General features: G+C 43.5%; 1 long non-coding RNA gene across 1 annotated transcript; it reads right to left on the bottom strand.

Annotated features, from left to right (window-relative positions):
* Positions 1–6,403: 6,403 nt before the first annotated feature.
* LOC123483115 lies at positions 6,404–15,026 on the bottom strand. The gene is made up of 3 exons (XR_006658079.1): positions 14,993–15,026; positions 7,280–7,364; positions 6,404–6,444 (listed from the first exon to the last, which is right to left on the bottom strand). It is a non-coding gene; the product is annotated as an uncharacterized LOC123483115 (long non-coding RNA).
* Between the last annotated feature and the right edge of the window lie 9,529 nt (positions 15,027–24,555).

Genomic DNA, 24,555 nt, shown 5'->3' on the forward strand with positions numbered 1-24,555 from the left:
AGCTAAACATTGGATATATAGCGTTTGAAAAAAAATCAAATTTTCATGCACATCTCAAATCTAGAACAGAAATATTGAAGGTACCAACCAATAAGCAATAATTTCTGATGAAAAAAAAACACAAATGTGAATTTTCTTTGTGTATAAATTCTTAAACAATATTGTCAGCTCACCTCTTAGTTTTGGTGTCAGGTCTCCCAAAGAGACTCATTTTAGAGGCAGGGACCCCTCCTCTCTCTCCCCAGAGAGACTCATTTTAGACCACTGACCCCTAAACAGAGATGCAGCATGTTGGTTGTGGTGAACACAGTGACAACTCATTCTAGAATGTCCATTGTTCTCTTTTACTCATGATCTCTTAGAAATCTAAAATCTATTAATTACAATTCTGAGATAAGTAACGCTTTGAACACACCAACTGAGTTATTGCATTTTGGTACACCAGAAGTACATTCATTTCCAATTGAACGCTGCTTTTGCCTTGCAGCATTGCGTTGCAGAGGCAGATGCAGTGTGTTCTGTGTGGTTCATAAATTGGATTAATCAAACGTATGCGTCAAACTGTATGCGTAAACAGGTTGACAGAAATGGTAGCAGAAGGTGAATGTTTAACTTTTGTTGCACAAATATTTAGATGATGCTGCATACTATTTTGCGCAATGACGCAGTCGGTGTGTTCAAACCGTAATATTGAAGGTACCCACAAGCAATAATTTCTGATGAAAAAACTAATGTGAAAAAATTGTGGACATATAGTTTTGGAAATGTAATTAATAATTCTTAAACAAAACTGTAATCTCACCTCTTAGTTTTGGTGTCATGTTCCCCAGAGAGACTCATTTTGGAGGCAGGGACCCCCTCCTCTCTCTCCCCAGAGAGACTCATTTTGGAAGCAGGGCCCCCCTCCTCTCTCTCCCCAGAGAGACTCATTTTGGAGGCAGGGACCCCCTCCTCTCTCTCCCCAGAGAGACTCATTTTAGACCACTGACCCCTAAACAGAGACGCAGCATGTTGGTTGTGGTGAACACAGTGACAACTCATTCTAGAATGTCAATTGTTCTCTTTTACTCATGATCTCTTAGAAATGTGGTCCTCTGTAGCTCAGCTGGTTGAGCACGGCGCTTGTAACGCCAAGGTAGTGGGTTCGATCCCCGGGACCACCCATACACAAAAAAAAATGTATGCACGCATGACTGTAAGTTGCTTTGGATAAAAGCGTCTGCTAAAATGGCATATTATTTCATATTATTATTAAATAAAACATTTACTAACAGATATATCCAAACAGTCAGGTGATTTAATTTAATCACAGGAACATTGTTACGTTCCTCAACAAGAAATAAAACATTGTCTCTCAAACAGAAGAAGGAACTAACAAAGAGTCACTAACAACAACCAAAACGAAACAGGTGGTTTTAGGAGGGGTTCTGAAAGACACTCATGGGGGTGTCCACTAGTGGTGGGAATCAGAGGCTTTCTGAACGCTTTGGGGCTTTCACCAAATTGTGCCGAAAATGCCATTGATAGATTTGAGTGCTAATAAACAACATTTAGTTAGAATGTGGGGTTCGCTTTTTGCCTCCAGGTTCACTATGTTTTGAAAACGATGCATATGTGGTATTATTTAGGATACTAAAGACAGAATATTATCATAGGCTACACTAAATAAAACATATTATTTAAACAACCGATGGGAAGATAGTGCGGTTCCACAGAAAATAAATGTTCAACTATAGCAGCGATTCAATCTTGTGCCTATGTTGATGTCTGATCCAAATCCCCGTCCCTACCTGCTGAGCTCCCATTCAGGGGCTACAAACTGGAAGACATCAAACTAAATGTATAAATAAGGTGTCCAGTAGAGGTCAGTGTTAGAAAAATACTTTGCTTGAAAAAGCACCGGCACCAGGGAGAAATCAGTGAGATCTCTCGCATTTTGCAACACATGGTTCGAAAAAGCATGAGACCAAACGAAGCTTCGGACGTCATTGATCATGTGGTAATGTTACTTCGAAACTATCCATGGCAGCGTTTAAAACACTTCAAAGACTCCCTCTCCCCTCAGCCCTCAAGTTAAGTGGACACTTCTGATGATGTATCATGACATATGATGAGTGGACACTTCTGATGACGTATCATGACGTATGATGAGTGGACACTTCTGATGACATATCATGACGTATGATGAGTGGACACTTGCAGGGCAAAGGGCGAGGGAAGAATGGATGAATTGTAAATGGACCGCCCTTGCCCAGAAATGTGTCACTCGTTTGTCCCACGGTTGTGTTTTCAGTCATCATAGCGACCGTTCTCTCTGCGTGGTGCGTGGGAAATGCATGTTACATCTTCAGCCGTTGTAGGAAAGATGCATCTTAAAACACTGGTAAGCCTAAATTCCATCGCTATCGGGAAACCGGGCCCTGAGTGACTTACAATACAGTTGCCGTATTGTAGTGTAATTTAGCTTTTAAAAACTTGATTTGCCCTAACAAAATATTTTAATGAATTATAATCCACATAATAATTCACATTTCCTGTTGCTGCAGGATAATCTTTCTATTTCTGCTGTGAGAAACTGGGTCAAATTAAGATATGGCATCTGTAAGTGCATTTATCTTAAGATAGCTAAGTGATACAACCACTTATCACAGTCAAATATACAGGATACGAACATCCCATTCCAGCTAAACATTGGATATATAGCGTTATGAAAAAAAATCAAATTTTCATACACATCACAAATCTAGAACAGAAATATTGAAGGTACCAACCAATAAGCAATCATTTCTGATGAAAAAAACACAAATGTGAATTTTCTTTGTGTGTAGCGTTTTGGAATATAAATTCTTAAACAATATTGTCAGCTCACCTCTTAGTTTTGGTGTCAGGTCTCCCAAAGAGACTCATTTTAGAGGCAGGGACCCCCTCCTCTCTCTCCCCAGAGAGACTCATTTTAGAGGCAGGGCCCCCCTCCTCTCTCTCCCCAGAGAGACTCATTTTAGAGGCAGGGACCCCCTCCTCTCTCTCCCCAGAGAGACTCATTTTAGACCACTGACCCCTAAACAGAGATGCAGCATGTTGGTTGTGGTGAACACAGTGACAACTCATTCTAGAATGTCCATTGTTCTCTTTTACTCATGATCTCTTAGAAATCTAAAATCTATTAATTACAATTCTGAGATAAGTAACGCTTTGAACACACCAACGGAGTTATTGCATTTTGGTACACCAGAAGTACATTCATTTCCAATTGAACGCTGCTTTTGCCTTGCAGCATTGCGTTGCAGAGGCAGTTGCAGTGCGTTCTGTGTGGTGCGTACGTTGGATTTATCAAACGTATGCGTCAAACTGTATGCGTAAACAGGTTGACAGAAATGGTAGCAGAAGGTGAATGTTTAACTTTTGTTGCACAAATATTTAGATGATGCTGCATACTATTTTGCGCAATGACGCAGTCGGTGTGTTCAAACCGTAATATTGAAGGTACCCACAAGCAATAATTTCTGATGAAAAAACAAATGTGAAAAAATTGTGGACATATAGTTTTGGAAATGTAATTAATAATTCTTAAACAAAACTGTAATCTCACCTCTTAGTTTTGGTGTCATGTTCCCCAGAGAGACTCATTTTGGAGGCAGGGACCCCCTCCCTCTCTCTCCAGAGAGACTCATTTTGGAGGCAGGGCCCCCTCCTCTCTCTCCCCCAGAGACTCATTTTGGAGGCAGGGACCCCCTCCTCTCTCTCCCCAGAGAGACTCATTTTAGACCACTGACCCCTAAACAGAGATGCAGCATGTTGGTTGTGGTGAACACAGTGACAACTCATTCTAGAATGTCTATTGTTCTCTTTTACTCGTGATCTCTTAGAAATAAAACATTTACTAACAGACATATCCAAACAGTCAGGTGATTTAATTTAATCACAGGAACATTGTTACGTTCCTCAACAAGAAATAAAACATTGTCTCTCAAACAGAAGAAGGAACTAACAAAGAGTCACTAACAACAACCAAAACGAAACAGGTGGTTTTAGGAGGGTTCTGAAAGACACTCATGGGGGTGTCCACTAGTGGTGGGAATCAGAGGCTTTCTGAACGCTTTGGGGCTTTCACCAAATTGTGCCGAAAATGCCATTGATAGATTTGAGTGCTAATAAACAACATTTAGTTAGAATGTGGGGTTCGCTTTTTGCCTCCAGGTTCACTATGTTTTGAAAAACGATGCATATGTGGTATTATTTAGGATACTAAAGACAGAATATTATCATAGGCTACACTAAATAAAACATATTATTTAAACAACCGATGGGAAGATAGTGCGGTTCCACAGAAAATAAATGTTCAACTATAGCAGCGATTCAATCTTGTGCCTATGTTGATGTCTGATCCAAATCCCCGTCCCTACCTGCTGAGCTCCCATTCAGGGGCTACAAACTGGAAGACATCAAACTAAATGTATAAATAAGGTGTCCAGTAGAGGTCAGTGTTAGAAAAATACTTTCCTTCGAAAAAAGCACCGGCACCAGGGAGAAATCAGTGAGATCTCTCGCATTTTGCAACACATGGTTCGAAAAAGCATGAGACCAAACGAAGCTTCGGACGTCATTGATCATGTGGTAATGTTACTTGAAACTATCCATGGCAGCGTTTCAAACACTTCAAAGACTCCTCTCCCTCAGCCCTCAAGTTAAGTGGACACTTCTGATGATGTATCATGACATATGATGAGTGGACACTTCTGATGACGTATCATGACGTATGATGAGTGGACACTTCTGATGATGTATCATGACATATGATGAGTGGACACTTCTGATGATGTATCATGACATATGATGAGTGGACACTTCTGATGATGTATCATGACGTATGATGAGTTGACACTTCTGATGACGTATCATGACGTATGATGAGTGGACACTTCTGATGACGTATCATGACGTATGATGAGTGGACACTTGCAGGGCAAAGGGCGAGGGAAGAATGGATGACTTTTAAATGAACCGCCCTTGCCCTGAAATATGTCACTTTGTCACACGGTTGTGTTTTCAGTCATCATAGCGACCGTTCTCTCTGCGTGGTGCGTGGGGAAATGCATGTTACATCTTCAGCCGTTGTAGGAAAGATGCATCTTAAAACACTGGTAAGCCTAAATTCCATCGCTATCGGGAAAACGGGCCCTGAGTGACTTACAATACAGTTGCCGTATTGTAGTGTAATTTAGCTTTTAAAAAACTTGATTTGCCCTAACAAAATATTTTAATGAATTATAATCCATATAATAATTCACATTTCCTGTTGCTGCAGGATAATCTTTCTATTTCTGCTGTGAGAAACTGGGTCAAATTAAGATATGGCATCTGTAAGTGCATTTATCTTGAGATAGCTAAGTGATACAACCACATATCACAGTCAAATATACAGGATACGAACATCCCATTCCAGCTAAACATTGGATATATAGCGTTTTGAAAAAAAATCAAATTTTCATGCACATCTCAAATCTAGAACAGAAATATTGAAGGTACCAACCAATAAGCAATCATTTCTGATGAAAAAAACACAAATGTGAATTTTCTTTGTGTATAGCGTTTTGGAATATAAATTCTTAAACAATATTGTCAGCTCACCTCTTAGTTTTGGTGTCAGGTCTCCCAAAGAGACTCATTTTAGAGGCAGGGACCCCCTCCTCTCTCTCCCCAGAAAGACTCATTTTAGACCACTGACCCCTAAACAGAGATGCAGCATGTTGGTTGTGGTGAACACAGTGACAACTCATTCTAGAATGTCCATTGTTCTCTTTTACTCATGATCTCTTAGAAATCTAAAATCTATTAATTACAATTCTGAGATAAGTAACGCTTTGAACACACCAACTGAGTTATTGCATTTTGGTACACCAGAAGTACATTCATTTCCAATTGAACGCTGCTTTTGCCTTGCAGCATTGCGTTGCAGAGGCAGTTGCAGTGCGTTCTGTGTGGTTCATAAATTGGATTAATCAAACGTATGCGTCAAACTGTATGCGTAAACAGGTTGACAGAAATGGTAGCAGAAGGTGAATGTTTCACTTTTGTTGCACAAATATTTAGATGATGCTGCATACTATTTTGCGCAATGACGCAGTCGGTGTGTTCAAACCGTAATATTGAAGGTACCCACAAGCAATAATTTCTGATGAAAAAACTCATGTGAAAAAATTGTGGACATATAGTTTTGGAAATGTAATTAATAATTCTTAAAAACTGTAATCTCACCTCTTAGTTTTGGTGTCATGTTCCCCAGAGAGACTCATTTTGGAGGCAGGGACCCCCTCCTCTCTCTCCCCAGAGAGACTCATTTTGGAGGCAGGGCCCCCCTCCTCTCTCTCCCCAGAGAGACTCATTTTAGAGGCAGGGACCCCCTCCTCTCTCTCCCCAGAGAGACTCATTTTAGACCACTGACCCCTAAACAGAGATGCAGCATGTTGGTTGTGGTGAACACAGTGACAACTAATTCTAGAATGTCCATTGTTCTCTTTTACTCATGATCTCTTAGAAATAAAACATTTACTAACAGACATATCGAAACAGACAGGCTATTTAATGCAATCAGATCATCTGGTTGTGACATCTCTTCTCCATGTTAACTGTCAATAATAATAATAAGTCACTGTTTGTTAAGGTAGTTATAGACAGTGCAGCAACACAAGGCCATGTCTCACACTTATTTGTATTAATTAAAAGTAGGCTATTTATTGTCTTTCAATCTGAGAATGTAGACAGAAGGGCTAAAACGGGCATGATTGATCTGAGGGGAAATCATTGATACATTCAGAAAGTATTTTTGCAACAAGTAGGAGATTTATATTATGTAAAGTAGGCTAGGTTATAATATATAACAGAGGTTTGTTAGTGATATGCAGATGGAGGTCTATACCTCAGCTATAGCCTACATATCCTAGATGACCAGCCTAAACCTGTTCAGATCAGTTCCCATAACGTTACAGGCCTACCAGTAGCAGGACAGAATATGTAGCCTAGGCATGATATGTTTCACATTTCCAACAGAGACCATCAGGTTGGTCAGCATGATAAGTAATCATATATCAAACCTACTCTGACTATTGAATGTCCGTAAACGACCTAACTTTCTAATATAATAGTTCTATGTAGCCTAGACTTACCAGGGTCTGCCCGTCTTTCCTTCAAATCAACACATTTATCCTAATTATAATGTTGCAGAGAAATGTGTCCCACAGTTTCAACAGCCATTTTGTAAGTGCGTAGGCTACAAACATACTTTTAATTTCATATGAGGAAACTGGTGCGGCCGCCTGTTTTCTTGCAGATGAAGTAGCCTCTCATAGGGAACTCATTCAACCAGCCTAAACAACAGTACATAAAATATGTAAAATGGTCAAGAAACAATGGTGTAAAGAGAATCATGTCCTCCTAATATAGCCATGTACATTAAAGACAGGTATATTGCTACAGATGTAGGATCTTAATTTGAGCCCGTTTGCTACAGCAGGAAAATAATCCTGAAGCAACTCGACATTTGAATTATTATGTGGATTATAATTTATTGACATTTTTCAAAAGGGAAAGGTGGAAAAGTGCAAATTACAAACTTCAGAAGCCTTTTTAACCCTCAAATACACAACAAGTTTTAGTTCTCCTGCAACAGGCTGATTAAATTAAGATCCTACATCTGTACAGAGCTTGTCTTTATCTAAACCAAGGCAGTTTGCATTATTAGCAATGATGTTGCAACTGTCAGCTGCTGTAAACCTATGTGATTGGATGTTATAGACCCCCATCTGAACAGTTTCTTTCCCCATGCTGTAGCCCTCACCAACTGGCCATCTGGTCCATAGAGACTAAAGGACTCTATGCTGCTCACCACATCAAGCCATCTCTGAACTGTACACTACCATCTGGTCCATAGAGACTAAAGGACTATACACTCTATGCTGCACACCACATCAAGCCATCTCTGAACTGTACACTACCATCTGGCCCATAGAGACTAAAGGACTATACACTCTATGCTGCTCACCACATCACATTTACATTTACGTCATTTAGCAGACGCTCTTATCCAGAGCGACTTACAGTTAGCACATACATTATTTTATCGAACCCACAACCCTGGCGTTGCAAACGCCATGCTCTACCAACTGAGCTACATCCCCTGCCGGCCATTCCCTCCCCTATCCTGGACGACGCTGGGCCAATTGTGCGCCGCCCCATGGGTCTCCCGGTCGCTGCCGGCTACGACAGAGCCTGGATTCGAACCAGGATCTCTAGTGGCACAGCTAGCACTGCGATGCAGTGCCTTAGACCACTGCGCCACTCGGGGGACAAAAGCCATCTCTGAACTGTACACTAAATAACTGAACTATACTGCATTAGCACTCTTTTTATCTCTCGTAGATATACAGTTGAAGTCAGAATTTTACATACACTTTAGCCAAATACATTTAAATTCCTGACATTTAATCCTAGTAAAAATTCCCTCTCTTAGGTCAGTTAGGATCACCACTTTATTTTAAGAATGTGACATGTCAGAATAATAGTAGAGAGAATGATTTATTTCAGCTTTTATTTATTTCATCACATTCCCAGTGGGTCAGAAGTTTACATACACTCAATTAGTATTTGGTAGCATTGCCTTTAAATTGTTTAACTTGGGTCAAACGTTTCGGGTAGCCTTCCACAAGCTTCCCACAATAAGTTGGGTGAATTTTGGCCCATTCCTCCTGACAGAGCTGGTGTAACTGAGTCAGGTTTGTAGGCCTCCTTGCTCGCAAACACTTTTTCAGTTCTGCCCACAAATGTTCTATAGGATTGAGGTCAGGGCTTTGTGATGGCCACTCCAATACCTTGACTTTGTTGTCCTTAAGCCATTTTGCCACAACTTTGGAAGTATGCTTGGGGTCATTGTCCATTTGGAAGACCCATTTGCGACCAAGCTTTAACTTCATGACTAATGTCTTGAGATGTTGCTTCAATATATCCACATAATTTTCCTTCCTCATGATGCCATCTATTTTGTGAAGTGCACCAGTCCCTCCTGCAGCAAAGCACCCCCACAGCATGATGCTGCCACCCCTGTGCTTCACGGTTGGGATGGTGTTCTTCGGCTTGCAAGCCACCCCATATTTCCTCCAAACATAACGATGGTCATTATGGCCAAACAGTTCTATTTTTGTTTCATCAGACCAGAGGACATTTCTCCAAAAAGTACGATCTTTGTCCCCATGTGCAGTTGCAAACCGTAGTCTTGCTTATCTATGGCGGTGTTGGAGCAGTGGCATCTTCCTTCCTGAGCGGCCTTTCAGGTTATGTCGATATAGGACTTGTTTTACTGTGGATATAGATACTTTTGTACCTGTTTCCTCCAGCATCCTCACAAGGTCCTTTGCTGTTGTTCTGGGATTGATTTTCACTTTTCGCACCGTGCAAAGTACGTTCATCTCTAGGAGACAGAACGCGTCTCCTTCCTGAGCAGTATGACGGCTCGTTGTCCCATGGTGTTTATACTTGCGTACTATTGTTTGTACAGATGAACGTAGTACCTTCAGGCATTTAGAAATTGCTCCCAAGGATGAACCAGACTTGTGGAGGTCTACAATAATTTTCTGAGGCCTTGGCTGATTTCTTTTCATTTTCCCATGATGTCAAGCAAAGAGGCACTGAGTTTGAAGGTAGGCCTTGAAATATATCCACAGGTACACCTCCAATTCACTCAAATGATTTCAATTAGCCTATCAGAAGCTTCTAAAGCCATGACATCATTTTCTGGACTTTTCCAAGCTGTTTAAAGGCACAGTCAAATTAGTGTACGTAAACTTCTGACCCACTGGAATTGTGATACAGTGAATTATATGTGAAATAATCTGTCTGTAAACATTTGTTGGAAAAATTACTTGCGTCATGCACAAAGTAGATGTCCTAACTGACTTGCCAAAACTATAGTTTGTTAACAAGAAATGTGTGGAGTGGTTGAAAAACGAGTTTTAATGACTCCAACCTAAGAGTATGTAAACTTCCTACTTCAACTGTATATACATATATATATACACACATATACATATACATATATACATATAACAATGAGCTAATGATGCGAAATTTCACCTGGCATAGAAAATGTGCTCTCTCGTCAGATGGAACAGAGTACATATTTACATCATTTAGCAGACGCTAGAGCGACTTACAAATTGATGCATTCAACTTATGATAGCCAGTGGGACAACCACTTTATTTATTTTTATTTTTATTTTTTTAATGGGGTGGTGGGGGAGTAGAGGGATTACTTTTATACTATTCCAGGTATTCCTTAAAGAGGTAGGTTTTCAAGTGTCAGGCATTTACATAGGCATTTAATGTCATAGATTTAGCCGGTGGTAATTTGTGGAATAGACACCGGGTGGAATGAAGTTTTAACCAATCAGCATTCAGGATTAGACCCACCCATTGTATACATTTGCATATCCACTGCTCATTCTCTTATAGCTCAATGCTCACTCTAGCTAGTTGTGTATAATGTTGTACATATACTTTGTGTAAACTCCTCTGTCTGTATTCTGTCTCTAAATGTTGTCTATCACTAGCAGCACCATATCACCAAGTAAAATTCTGAGTAAAGGATCTTAATTTGATCACCCCACTCATATTATAGTGTCTCTGTGTTCAACAGGTAGTCTATTATTTCAGTAGTGTATCAAACAGGGCAGGGAAGAGAACCCAGGTCGCTGGTGAGAAAGGCAAACACCCTACGCATCGCACCAATAGGGTTAACCCACATGGTGGGAATTGGAATGTGGCTCACACTGCCCCCTCCGAACGGGAAGTCTATATACAGTGTGTGCAAATGTAGTAAGTTATGGAGGTAAGGCAATAAATAGGCTATAGTTTAAAATAATTACAATTTAGTATTAACACTGGAGTGATAGATGTGCAAAAGATGATGTGCAAATAGAGATACTGGGGTGCAAATGAGCAAAATAAATAACAATATGGGGATGAGGTAGTTGGGTGGGCTAATTTCAGATGGGCTGTGTACAGGTGCAGTGATCGGTAAGCTGCTCTGACAACTGATGCTTAAAGTTAGTGAGGGAGATAAGTGTCTCCTGCTTCAGAGATTTTTGCAGTTTGTTCCAGTCATTGACAGCAGAGAACTGGAAGGAATGGCGGCAAAAGGAGGTGTTGGTTTTGGGGATGACCAGTGAGATAAACCTGCTGGAGCGCATACTACAGGTGGGTGTTGCTATGGTGACCAATGAGCTAAGATAAGGCGGGGATTTGCCTAGCAGTGATTTATAGATGACCTGGAGCCAGTGGGTTTGGCGACGAATATGTAGTGAGGGCCAGTCAACGAGAGCGTACAGGTCACAATGGTGGGTAGTATATGGGGCTTTGGTGACAAAACGGATGGCACTGTGATGGACTACATCCAATTTGCTGAGTAGAGTGTTGGAGGCTATTTTGTAAATGACATCGCCAAAGTCAAGGATTGGTAAGATAGTCAGTTTTACGAGGGCATGTTTGGCAGCATGAGTGAAGGAGGCTTTGTTGCGAAATAGGACGCCGATTCTAGATTTAACTTTGGATTGGAGATGCTTAATGTGAGTCTGGAAGGAGAGTTTACGGTCTAATCAGACCTAGGTATTTGTAGTTGTCTACATATTCTAAGTCAGACCCGCCGAGAGTAGTGATTCTAGTCGGGCGGGCGGGGTGCAAGCAGTGTTCGATTGAAGAGCATGCATTTTGTTTTACGTGTTTAAGAGCAGTTGGAGGCTACGGAAGGAGTGCTGTATGGCATTGAAGCTCGTTTGGAGGTTTTATAACACAGTGTCCAATGAAGGGCCAGATGTATTCAAAATGGTGTCGTCTGCGTAGAGGTGGATCTGAGAGTCACAGCAGCAAGAGCGACAGCATTGATATACACAGAGAATAGAGTCGGCCCGAAAATTGAACCCTGTGGCACCCCCATAGAGACTGCCAGAGGTCCAGACAACTGTTATCACTATCAACGTTTCCCTTTACTGTGGGAATTGTGATCGTATCAACGCAATATTAGCCACTCAAAAGTTTGGACACACCTACTCATTCAAGGGTTTTTCTTGATTTTTACTATTTTCTACATATTATGGCAAGAACAGCTCAAATAAGTAAAGAGAAATAACAGTCCATCATTACTTTGAGACATGAAGGTCAGTGAATCCGGAAAATGTCAAGAATTTTTCAAGTTTCTTCAAGTGCAGTCGCAAATACCATCAAGCGCTATGATGAAACTGGCTCTCATGAGGACCGCCACAGGAAGGGAAGACCCAGAGTTACCTCTGCTGCAGAGGATATGTTCATTAAAGTTACCAGCCTCAGAAATTGCAGGCTGAATAAATGCTTCACAGAGTTCAAGTAACAAACACATCTCAACATCAACTGTTCGGAGGAAACTGCGTGAATCAGGCCTTCATGGTTGAATTGCTGCAAAGAAACCACTACTAAAGGACACCAATAATAAGAAGAGACTTGCTTTGGCCAAGAAACATGAGCAATGGACATTAGACCGGTGGAAATCTGTCCTTTGGTCTGATGGGTCCAAATTGGAGATTTTTGGTTCCAACCGCCGTGTCTTTGTGAGACGCAGAGTAGGTGAAGGGATGATCTCTGCATGTGTTGTTCCCACCGTGAAGCATGGAGGAGGAGGTGTGATGGTGTGGGGGTGCTTTGCTGGTGACACTGTCTGTGAATTATTTAGAATTCAAGGCACATTTAACCAGCATGGCTACCACAGCATTCTGCAGCGATACGCCATCCCATCTGGTTTGGCCTTAGTGGGACTATCATTTGTTTTTCAACAGGACAATGACCCAACACACCTCCAGGCTGTGTAAGGGCTACTTGACCAAGAAGGAGAGTGATGGAGTGCTGCATCAGATGACCTGGCCTCCACAATCACATGTAGCGACGTGTGGACATTTGTTCATATCCTTTGCTAGTTAGTGAGTTATTAGCCCAGTTACAGATCATTTGTAGTCAGCAATAGGGGAGTGATTGCTTCCTACAACAGCACAAAACGTGTACATTTCTAGACAACTTTGAAAAGCGAGTCAGGTAAAGAGTTTTTTTTTGTCTTAAAGGGGCAGTGTTGTATTTTGAGACATGCTTGAATAAACTAAGTATCCAATAGGCAGAGGGTAGCATAATTTGTCTGATTCTCTGTAATAATGGTATTGGAATAATGATGCATTTTATTTAGTAAAGTGGTTTCTTGCATCAAACACAACAACATTTTCAGTCACCTCATCCTTGTGTGAAGGACAAGTAGATAAACAGGTTAATGTCAAGCTCTGCATGTTTTTTTCAAAAGTCTCATGGAATGTAGGCTTACGTTGAACACCACACATTGGCTGCTACTGTAGGCTGAATGATAGAACAGCTATTTCCATGTTAAATGTTATTGGAGGCCTTTTTTACATTATGATCAAATAGTCTACTTGGTCTCTGTTAAAACTGTAACTTAAAGTGGGTACAGCCTCAGTGTTCACAGTAAACTCATGCCGGAAGTTGCACAGATCGCTACACTATAGTAGAACTATGATACAATTACATTTAGCATACGAAATGTGAAATGTAGAACTATGACGAATGAATATTGATATATTGAATTCACAGGAGGTTGGTGGCACCTTAATTGGGGAGGATGGGCTTGTGGTAATGGCTGGAGCGGAATAGGTGGAATGGTGTCATTAATGTGAGCCGTCCTCCCCTCAGCAACCTCCACTGATTGAATTTGACTTGCCCACGTCCAGTTAGCGCCATTTTGTATGATTAAACTGTCAAGTCATTATATATTTTCCGTTCTGAGAGCACCTTCCTGATGACTGGCACTCTGTACATTCCTATGGATGAGGCCTGAGCTGGAATGTGAAGATAACTGAAGCTAGCTAGCTTTAGAAAACCAGTATATCTAGCTAGCATCATAGTACACCCCTCAGGCTAAGTTCAGGTTACAGCATCAGGCAGACATCAACAGCCGAGTTGTAGGCTACTACCTGGGTCGTATTCATTAGTTTACACAGCAGCCAACATTTTTGCAACAATGCATAAACAGTTTACTCCAAACGCTGTACAACGTGACCTAAACGGTTTCCGTTGCCAAACGTTTTGCTACGGTGGGCACTAATGAACACACACAACCTGTTTTGAGGAAGTGTAAGTTGTTGTTAGTCTTTCCACAATATTCATTTGTCTCTCTTTCACACAACATACCTTCCTGAGTGAAAAGAGTTAACAGTAGATTAGAAAGAGTAAATGTTTGTATGTTGCTTGTTGTGTTTTAAGCCTGTTTTGAGAAGACAAGTCTATAGACCTATGATACAGTACACTCTTAGAAAAAAAGAGTTCCAAAAGGGTCCTCTGGCTGTCCCCACAGGAGAACGCTTTTGGGTTCCAGGTAAAACTATTCTGGCTTCCATGTAGAACCCTCTGTGGAAATGGTTCTTCATGGAACCCAAAAGGGTTCTACCTAGGACCAAAAAGGGTTCTACAAAGGGTTATCCTATGGGGACAGCCAAAGAACCCTTTTAGATTCTAGATAGTGTAGGAGCGATCACCCTGGGGCACACAGATGGAAACAGAACGAATTCACCCCACGCATCTAATTTATATCCAAAACATGTTAAGGAGAGTAGGCCTATTATAACACTGTCTACAAAACATATCATCAACTATATGAATACACATAACAATATCATCAACTATATGAATACACATAACAATATCATCAACTATGTTAATATCATAACAATATCATCAACTATATGAATACACATAACAATATCATCAACTATATGAATACACATAACAATATCATCAACTATATTAATACACATAACAATATCATCAACTATATGAATACACATAACAATATCATCAACTATATGAATACACATAACAATATCATCCACTATATTAATACACATAACAATCGTCGTCTTACCTTTTATATGTCTCTCAATAGAAGTAGAGTCTGGAATGATCATTCGGTGGTGGAAAGTTCCTTTAGTTTGTTCTGCTCATTTCCATATCAGGTTCTACCTGTTCTCTCTCCCACTCCCTGTCTCTTTATAGCTCTTACAATGTGCCTTGGCAAACATTCTACAAGGGTCTGGAACTCCAAATGTAGTTCTGATTTAGTGTTCCAAAAGAAAACAATTTGATTAAACTGGTTAATATGGTTAAAATACATTAAAAGACTGAGTAATGCTGTGATTGTTTTTATTATTTTGTATTGAAATGTTTGACTTTATTTTCCTTATGTCCTTTCAATATAGGAACAATTTGTGAAATGACAGCCTTCTGTAAATATGGACAAAAGTCTATGGATTAATTTGATGGTATGTGTCTTGCAACATTATGTAAAATGACAGGTTGAGAAACACTGCATCTTCCTAGGTGCATATGTGAGAAGGAACGCAAACTGTCTGCCTATGTGTGTGCCATCCCTAAACATCAAGTGTTTGTGGTTCATTAAAATGTTTATTGTCAAGGTAAAAAAAAAAAAAAGTGTATTGAACTCCATTGGAGGGATGTGACATCATTCTTCCACAAGAAATTCCATAATTTAGTGTTTTGTTGATGGTTGTCTTCAATTGGGTTGAGACCTGCTGACTGAGACGGCCATGGCATATTGTGAAACATCAGCAAGTTCAGCAGTCTTCATCACTGAAGCTCCTGCCAAACGTGCCCCAACAATCACCAATCGTTAAGCTCTTCCTGAGCAGGGTCGGAGTCTCTCTTCGTTGCAGCTCCTCTCTCCCCAGGGGTAGCAGCTCCTCTCTCCCCATGGTAGCATTTCCTCTCTCCCCAGGGGTAACAGCTCCTCTCTCCCCAGGGGTATCAGCTCCTCTCTCCCCAGGTGTAGCAGCTCCTCTCTCCCCAGGGGTATCAGCTCCTCTCTCCCCAGAGTAGCAGCTCCTCTCTCCCCAGGGGTAACAGCTCCTCTCTCCCCAGGGGTAGAAGCTCCTCTCTCCCCAGGGGTAGCAGCTCCTCTCTCCCCAGGGGTATCAGCTCCTCTCTCCCCAGGGGTAGCAGCTCCTCGCTCCCCAGGGGTAACAGCTCCTCTCTCCCCAGGGGTAGCAGCTCCTCTCTCCCCAGGGGTAGCAGCTCCTCTCTCCCCAACAATATGTCTTCCTCGTCTTGTCTAGTGTGTCTGTCTCCATCATATCCTATTCTTCTGTTGCTGTCTCTGTGTCTTGTCTGGTGTCTCTCTCCATCATATCATATTCTCCTGTTGCTGTCTCTGTGTCTTGTCTGGTGTCTCTCTCCATCATATCCTATCCTTCTGTTGCTGTCTCTGTGTCTTGTCTGGTATCTCTCTCCATCATATCATATTCTTCTGTTGCTGTCTCTGTGTCTTGTCTGGTGTATCTCTCCATCATATCATATTCTCCTGTTGCTGTCTCTGTGTCTTGTCTGGTGTCTCTCTCCATCATATCCTATTCTTCTGTTGCTGTCTCTGTGTCTTGTCTAATGTTTGGTGTAATTTACTGATGGTCCCTAACTAGCCCCATGGGATATCCAAATTCAACCCAAATTTACCACAGGCATTACGATTGGGTCGCGTGCAGTTGCATTCTGAATGGATTATTACTTGGTGTGGGCATGTGGGCAACCTTCATTTACGTTGTGATGCAGTCACAACCACAAGTCTCACTAAACTCAGTTTTGGACAAGACTGACTTTATGACCAAAGTTATCCAACATCTTTCCGCGGAATTGTGCCATGTTTATTCTGGTGATAACTGGATCACTGGCTGTCTCATGAAGTGTGTGAGGGTGAGTGACATGGTCGGGATGGCCTGAACTCAGAGCCTGATAGAATACCAAGGAAAACCGTAGTAACTGCAGTAGAACATGGTGGAACAAAGCCAGATGGCAGTAACCTCACTTACTGCTGTTTCCTTGGTTTTTACTGGGATTTTGTAGTTACATCAAATTTGACCCTCCATTTTCTCTGAAACTGAAGATAATTGAACCAGGACAATTTGTCACAAGATATAACAGATACTATGAAGCCTGATTTAGGTCTGAACTCATCTTTGACCAAATGTGTAGCAGCAGTTTGCAATTGTACGGCAGAATAGCTGTGCACATAATCCTAATACCTCTTCATGGACTACATTTGAACACTTAAACATTGTCTTCTTTTAGGGCGGGAACTGGTATGGTATGGTCACATTGCGTAGTGGTTAGAACGTTGGGCCAGTAACTGAAAGGTCGCAGGTTCGAATACACGAGCCGTCAATGTGAAAATCTGTTGATATGCCCTTAAGCAAGGCACTTACCACTAACTTGCTTCATGGGTGCAATACTACTATGGCTGACCCTGTAAAACAACACATTTCACTGCACCTATCCGGTGTATCTGACAATAAAAACATATATATTTTTGGCAATTCCAACAGTTAATTTAACAATGCTGGTTATAACTCTTGTTGACGTTGATCCAAGGACACCTTGACTTACATTACCCTCTTACTGCAGAAAAATATTCTCATGAAATCATGTGACTTATAGTTAGAGAAAAGGATTCCTGTAAACGCACACTGCTACAAGCAGGAAACAAGGTATGGACAAACCAGAAATGTGACATTTCTGTTTGATAGAAACCCTGAATGATGAATGTGTGATCTATCTTGTCATCTTTTTGGCCAACCACATTGGAACATTCTAATCTTTAAGGACATGAAGTATGGAGTCATTGTTTTCAGGAAGGTGTCTCCATGGCTATAGGAGGGACAGGAGGCAGACTAAGGGCAAGGGAAGCCACCTGAACTACTGCCCTACAAAGGCAAAGAGCAGTCTACGCAAATGTCCGTGCATATCAACCATAACCACTGATCTGACCTATGACCCCTAAAATGCTGATACTGAACTCTGCCTTTGTATGACCTTAAACAAGTTTATGGGTAATGCAACGGCAAAGTGCAGCATCAAGAAATCTAAATATGTTGAACCAACTTTCTTGATGTTTATGTTAGGCTATGGTTCAACCCAGCACTCAGAGAAACAACACGACAAAGGGAGTGGAAGAAACAAAAATATTTAATCAAAGTTAAAATTGTCTTAGTCCAAAAACAACTGAAGTAAAGGAACAGAGTGGGCTAGTCGGCTCCGGAGGAAGGAGAGGCTGAGGCAGGCAGGCAGGCAGGCAGGCAGACCGACAGGCAGGAAGGCAGGCAGGTTGGGAGATATGTCCGAAACTAAAGACAAAACAAACGACAGGTTAAGGAGAGTGGAGAGCCAGGCTGAAGACAAAGACAAAATAACTTTACTGGTGAGCCAAGTTACCGCTCTGGTAAGAACAACGATCTGGCGCCGGTGGAGAGCCATGCCCGGGAATAAATAGTGCAGGTTGATGAGAGAATAGGATGCAGCTGCGTAGGCAGGAATCACTGGAAACAACCCGCAGCTGCACAGGAGAGGCAGATCCTGAGCACGCCCCCGATCCACTCCAGACACACCCACATAAAGGGGACAAACACACATACAACAGACAAAGAGGGGACAAAACAAGGAGGAAGGGAAACAGAAAAGGGAGAGACAAGCTGCCCACATAACAGTACCCCCTCAATGGTCGCCACCTGGCGACCCACCAGGCCTGTCAGGGTTGTCGTGATGGAAGTCCGTGATCAGCTGAGGATCCAACACAAAACGCTTAGGGGACCCAAGACCTCTCCTCTGGTCCATAACCTTCCCAATCGACTAGGTATTGGAGACCCCTACCCCGCCTCCGAGAGTCCAGGAGCCTACTGACGGTGTAGGCCGGATGGTCGTCAATGAGGCGAACAGGTGGAGGTGGATCAGCCGGCGGACACAAAAGGCTGGAGGACACAGGTTTCAGTTGGGAGACGTGGAAAGTAGGGTGTATCTTCATGGCTGAAGGCAACCTTCAAACGAACCGCAGCGGGGTTAATGATGGACTCCACCACAAACGGACCCAGGTACCGAGGAGACAGCTTGCGTGATTTGGTACGAAGAGGTACGTTCTTAGATGACAGCCAAACCTCTTGACCAGGATGAAACACAGGTGCGGGAGTCCTGCTCCTATCCGCTGTTGTCTTGTTCCTGTCGGTGGTCCGAAGCAATGCTTCCCGAGCGTCGCTCCACACTCTCTGGCAGCGGCGGAGGTTCTCCTGAACCGAAGGAACAGCCAATTCCTTCTCCTGAGCAGGAAACAGATGGGGTTGATAACCCATGGTAACCTCGAAGGGTGAAAGACCGGTGGCAGAGGCGGTGAGGGAGTTGTGGGCGATTACTCTATCCAGGGCAGATGTTTGGCCCAGGATGATGGATGTTGAGCAGCCACACAACGAAGGGTTGCTTCGAGGTTTTGGTTGGCTCTTTCTGTTTGACCGTTGGTCTGGGGATGAAACCCTGAGGACAGACTAACGGAAGCACCCAAAGCAGAACAGAAAACCTTCCAAACACGGGAAGTAAACTGTGGGCCTCTATCAGATACGATGTCCACAGGTATTCCATGGGGACGGAATACATGTTGGACTAGGAGGTCCGCTGTCTCACTGGCAGACGGTAATTTTGGTAATGCATATAGTGGACAGATTTAGAGAATCTGTCCACAATGGTAAGTATAGTATCATTACCTTCAGACTTGGGTAGGCCGGTGACAAAATCCATGGCAATGTGGGACCAGGGACGGCTGGGAACTGGGAGGGGTAGCAGCACCCCGACGGGACTGATGGGAGGCTTTGCCCCGAGCACAGGTTGAACAGGCTGCCACAAAAGCCCGAACGTCAGTTTCCATTGAAGGCCACCAAAAATGTCTCCTAAGCAGCGTCAACGTGCGTCTCATCCCAGGGTGACCAGCAAAACGGGAGGTGTGAATCCACTGCAACACCTGAGACCGGACCGTCTCGGGAACAAAGAGTAGGTTGGGAGGTCCATCACCCGGTCCCGGGTCCGTGGCAAGTGCAGTCTTCACAAGAGACTCGATCTCCCACTGAACAGTCGCCACGACGCATGAGGAAGGCAGGACTGCCTCAGGCTCGCTGGTCTCCGAAGGGTCAGCAAACTGGCGGGACAAAGCATCTGGTTTAACATTTCTTGACCCCGGTCTGTATGTAAGAATAAAGTTAAACCTACTAAAAAACAGGGCCCATCTGGCTTGGCGTGAGTTGAGTCTTAGTGGCTTGGATGTAAGCCAAGTTTTTGTGGTCAGTCCAGACCACAAACGGCAGTTCAGCTCCATCCAGCCAGTGCCGCCATTCTTCCAGTGCAAGCTTGACCGCCAGCAGTTCCCGGTTTCCAACGTCCGTAATTCCGTTCTGTGGGTGACAATTTCTTGGAGAAAAAAGCACAGGGGTGAAGCTTTTGGTCAGTGGGGGAGCGCTGGGAGAGGACTGCTCCCACACCTGAGTCCGACGCGTCCACCTCCACAACAAACTGCAGAGAGGTATTGGGGTGTATCAACACGGGGGAGGTGGAAAACAGTTCCTTCAAAACCCCTACCGCCTGCTCCGCCTCAGGGGACCACCGAAAAGGGACTTTAGGAGATGTGAGTCTTGTAAGGGGTGCCACCACTCTACTAAAACCCTTAATGAATCTACGGTAGAAGTTAGCAAAGCCCAAAATCGTTGAAGTTGCTTACGGGTGGTGGGTGTGGGCCATTCCGTCACTGCCCGGATCTTCTCGGGTCCGCCTTCACCTGCCCGCTCTCAATTATGAATCCAAGGAACGATGTAGACTGTTTGTGGAACTCACACTTCTCTGCTTTGACGTACAGCTTGTTCTCCAAGAGCCGTTGAAGGACTTGACGGACGTGTGACTCATGCTCCTCGGGTGACTTGGAAAAAACAAGAATATCATCCAGGTATACAAAGACAAAACGGTTCAAAAAATCCCTAAGAACATCGTTCACCATGGCTTGGAAAACCGCAGGGGCATTTGAAAGCCCAAAGGGCATGACCAAATACTCAAAATGTCCCAGTGGAGTGTTGAAAGCGGTTTTCCACCATCTCCCTTTCGGATTCGGACAAGGTGATAAGCATTCCTGAGGTCGAGCTTGGAAAACACTGTGGCGCCATGCAGAGGTTCAAAAGCTGAGTTGATGAGTGGAAGGGGGATACTTGTTTTTAACAGTTATGTTGTTTAAACCCCTGAAATCGAAACAGGGGCGTAACGACTTGTCCTTCTTTTCCACGAAAAAGAAACCTGCACCCAAAGGAGACGACGAGGGACGGATTATGCCCGAGACCAGAGAATCACCAATGTACTGCTCCATTGCCTCTCTTTCCGGTCGGGACAGATTGTATAACCGACTAGAGGGCAAGGGAGCACCAGGAAGCAGTTCAATAGGGCAATCATAAGGCCTATGTGGTGGTAGAGACAGAGCCTTGTCCTTACTGAAAACCTCCGCTAAGTCATGGTATTCCTTGGGGACAGATGACAGATCAAGAGGAGCTGAGGGAGGAGTTGGGTTACACTTAGTGGGGGGAACCGCTGACCTCAGGCACTGGAATGGCAGTTAGTGCTCCAACTGAGAATGGTGTGACGTGTCCAATCAATTTGTGGGTTGTGAAGAGCCAACCAGGGGAAGCCAAGGATTAGGGAGGTAGCTGAGCCAGACATAACTCTTAGCTGAATGCTTTCACAATGATTGCCAGAAATCACTAGGGAAACGGGGGTGGTTTGATGAGTTATCTCCGCGAGGAGGCGCCATCAAGGGCTGTGACCCGAATGGGGGTAGGTAGTGGCTCCATGGGGATACAAGCTTGTGTAACGAACTGGTGGCTAATAAAGTTATCTTCTGCACCTGAGTCTATGAGAGCTGAGAGTGGCAGGGAATGACTCTGGAAACGTAAGGTTACAGGTACTTGTAATCGGGGAATGATGGGTTCAGGATCTAACTCTGGGCTCGCAAGTAGACCCACCGTTACGAGCGAGCCTTGTCTTTGGCCGCTTAGGGCATGTAGCCAGAATGTGTGTGGCGTCTCCACAGTACAGGCACTCACCCGCCTGGAGGCGCCGTTGCCGCTCTGCTGGAGGTAGTCGAGCTCGACCCACTTGCATAGGTTCCTCCTCTGTGCTCGGGATGGAATCAGGAACAAGAAGCTGCCGACTCCGGAGAGGCGAGACTCGAGTGGTTGAAGGCTGGGGAACTCGTCCTCCTAGATGTGGCCGATCGCCTCTCTCCCGACGCCTCTCCCGCAACCGATTGTCTAGCTTGATGGACAGGGAAACGAGAGAATGTAAATCATGTGGCTCATCACGAGCAGCCAGTTCATCCTTAATGGCTTCATTCAAACCGTTTAGAAATGCTCCTTGAAGTGCCACATTGTTCCACTTGGAGTCCGCTGCCAACGTCCAGAACTCAATAGAGTACTCTGCCACACTGTTAGAACCCTGCCTCAAATTAAAAAGTATCTTGGAGGAATTACCCACATGGTCAGGATGGTCAAAAACAGTCTTCAATTTAGCAGAGAAATCAGCAAAAGTCAATCCAGTCAAAGTTTGATCTGAGCACACAGCCTCAGCCCAAACCAGAGCTTTCCTCTTAACAGCCCCAGAACATAATGTACCTTAGATGAATCAGTAGAAAACGACAGTGGTCTCTGCCGAAAAATCAAGTCACACTGAAGCAAAAATCCCCGGCACTTGTCCAATTCTCCATTGAACGGTTCAGGCGACGTGACAGGGGGTTCCCGACGGAACGAAGCCTGCCTAGTGTCCGAGGAAACAACTTGGGGTGCATCAAACTGGGGGTCAGAGAGAGATGGAGAACTGATAACAGACAATTTAGAGACGTGTGTAGTTAACTGAGTCACCTGGTTCAGCAGTTGATGATTATCTTCCACAAGAGTCCGAATCAACTGGTCATGCTGTCCTAGCAACGTTCCTTGAGCCTGGATAGCTTGTTGGAAGCTGTCTTTGTTTGCCCCGTGCTGTTTCTCTGTTGGGTCCATGGCCAGATCGTTCTGTTAGGCTATGGTTCAACCCAGCACTCAGAGAAACAACACGACAAAGGGAGTGGAAGAAACAAAAATATTTAATCAAAGTTAAAATTGTCTTAGTCCAAAAACAACTGAAGTAAAGGAACAGAGTGGGCTAGTCGGCTCCGGAGGAAGGAGAGGCTGAGGCAGGCAGGCAGGCAGGCAGGCAGGCAGACCGACAGGCAGGAAGGCAGGCAGGTTGGGAGATATGTCCGAAACTAAAGACAAAACAAACGACAGGTTAAGGAGAGTGGAGAGCCAGGCTGAAGACAAAGACAAAATAACTTTACTGGTGAGCCAAGTTACCGCTCTGGTAAGAACAACGATCTGGCGCCGGTGGAGAGCCATGCCCAGGAATAAGTAGTGCAGGTTGATGAGAGAATAGGATGCAGCTGCGTAGGCAGGAATCACTGGAAACAACCCGCAGCTGCACAGGAGAGGCAGATCCTGAGCACGCCCCTGATCCACTCCAGACACACCCACATAAAGGGGACAAACACACATACAGATACAACAGAAAAAGAGGGGACAAAACAAGGAGGAAGGGAAACAGAAAAGGGAGAGACAAGCTGCCCACATAACAGTTTATCTGTTTGATGGAAACTGTTTGATAGTTGTTACTACCTTCCAACTGTATTTAATGGTGTTATGTAGTCGTGTTTTCATGTTTTCAATGTTGTATTATAGTAAGCCTAAGGTTATTTCATCATAGAGAATGTTTATGCTTAAGAAATATTTGACATTGTATGACTATCATTATAATGCTGTTTTACCATTATTTACTCTCTCTCTCACACACACACACACACTCACAGACACACACACACACACACACACACACACACACACACACACACATATCCCCCCCACACACACATACACTCACAGACACACACACACACACACACACACACATATCCCCCCCCCCACACACACACACACACACACAGACACACACACACACTCACTGTGCAGTAATTAGAATCTATAGAGCAGCTTTAAGTGATACAGTCTACTGTCTGCTCTCCCCTCCTCTGCCTCTCTCCATTACTTTTTCTGTCTTCTGTTGCTGTCTCTTGTCTTCCCTCTTCTGTTGCTGTCTCTCTTGTCTGCCCTCTTCTGTTGCTGTCTCTCTTGTCTGCCCTCTTCTGTTGCTGTCTCTCTTGTCTGCCCTCTTCTGCTCAACCAACCTTGGTTCTCTCTCCATCTGCCCTCTTCTGTCACTTTCTCTGTGTCTTGTCTGTTGCTGTCTGTGTCCTGTCTGTTGCTGTCTGTAAATTGAATTTCGCTGTCTGTGTCTTGTCTGTTGTCTGTGTCTTGTCTGTTGCTGTCTGTGTCTGGTCTGTTGCTGTCTCAGGTTCTAGTTTGTTACTGTCTCCTGTGTCTATTTTCTTCTGTTATGGCCTGTTCTGTCTCTCTCCATCATATCCTGTTCTTCTATTGCTGTCTCTGTGTCTTGTCTGGTGTCTCTCTCCATCATATCCTATTCTTCTGTTGCTGTCTCTGTGTCTTGTCTGGTGTCTCTCTCCATCATATCCTATTCTTCTGTTGC

Source organism: Coregonus clupeaformis, unplaced genomic scaffold (genome assembly GCF_020615455.1).
Source record: "Coregonus clupeaformis isolate EN_2021a unplaced genomic scaffold, ASM2061545v1 scaf0031, whole genome shotgun sequence".
NCBI classification, from domain to species: Eukaryota; Metazoa; Chordata; class Actinopteri; order Salmoniformes; family Salmonidae; genus Coregonus; species Coregonus clupeaformis.